Genomic DNA, 1,276 nt, shown 5'->3' with positions numbered 1-1,276 from the left:
AGAAAAAGGGGGAAGAAAGGAGAGAGACAGACAGACAGACAGACAGACAGAGAGAGACAGAGAGACAGAGAGAGAAAAAAGGGAAAGAGAGAGAGAAATATTAATTAAGAGAGAGAATAGCAGAATCGAAAGGTAGCGAGCTTCCTCTTTGTCAAAACCCAATTATCTATCGATCGCTGTCAATTCCGTTATTTGGTTTCCAGTCGTTTTCTTTATTTCTTTTATTTTTATTTTATTTTTTATGAGCCTGCGATTGCAACAAAAATTAATAGATCTAGGATTGACCTTTATGGTAGGAATACTGTTGGGCCAATTGATGATTTTTCATATACATTCATCGGTGACGGTTAGGATTTAAAATTTGAATTTCGCTTTTCCGTTGCTGTTGTTGTTGTTATTGTTGTTATTATTATTATTATGATTATTATTATTATTATTATTATGTTATTTTGGAGAAATTGACTTAGTGACAGTGTTTTGCTATGATTAAAGGTAATTTCGGTGTTAATAATATGTTTTGCATATTAGTTTAATCAGGTGATACTGAAATAACTTCATTAATATTTCCTTTGTGTTTGAGACTCAATGTGGCTTGGTTTTCTATTGAATAGATCCAAAGAAATGTGAAAGTAAAGATTTTTTCCATAAGTTTATACGCATTTGTCAGCTAACCTACGTGTGGATATTTTAATGCATATCCAGCAAGAGAGAGAAAGATAGAGAGAAGTAGAAGAAGAAGAAGAAGAAGAAGCGTCGTATGAAAGAGAGAGAGAGAAAAAAAAGAGAAAGAGAGAGAGAAAAGAAAAAGCGTCGTATGAAAGAGAGAGAACGAGAGAGAGAGAGAGAGAAGAAGAAGCGTCGTATGAAAGAGAGAGAGCGAGAGAGAGAGAGAGAGAGAGAGAGAGATAAGAGAGAGAGAGAGAAGGAGAGAGAGAGAGGAGAACGAGAGAGAGAGGGCGAGAGAAGGAGCGAGAGAACGAGACAGAGAGAAGCGAAAAAGAGAAGAGCGAGAGAACGAGAGAGCGAGAGAACGAGAGAGAGAGAAAGAGAGAGAAGAGAAGAGAAGAGAAGAGAACGAGCGAGAGAACGAGAGAGAGAGAGAGAGAGTAAGAGAGAGAGAGAGAGAGAGAGAGAGAGAGAGAGAGAGAGAGAGAGAGAGTGAAGGAATGAACGAGAGAGAGAGAGAGAGAGAACGAGAGAGAGAGAGCGAGAGAACGAGAGAGAGAGAGAGAGAGAGAGAGAGAGAGAGAGAGAGAGAGAGAAGAAGTTGAAACGT

This window comes from Penaeus vannamei, chromosome 2 (assembly GCF_042767895.1).
Source record: "Penaeus vannamei isolate JL-2024 chromosome 2, ASM4276789v1, whole genome shotgun sequence".
NCBI lineage: Eukaryota > Metazoa > Arthropoda > Malacostraca > Decapoda > Penaeidae > Penaeus > Penaeus vannamei.
This window is presented reverse-complemented; position numbering follows the sequence as displayed.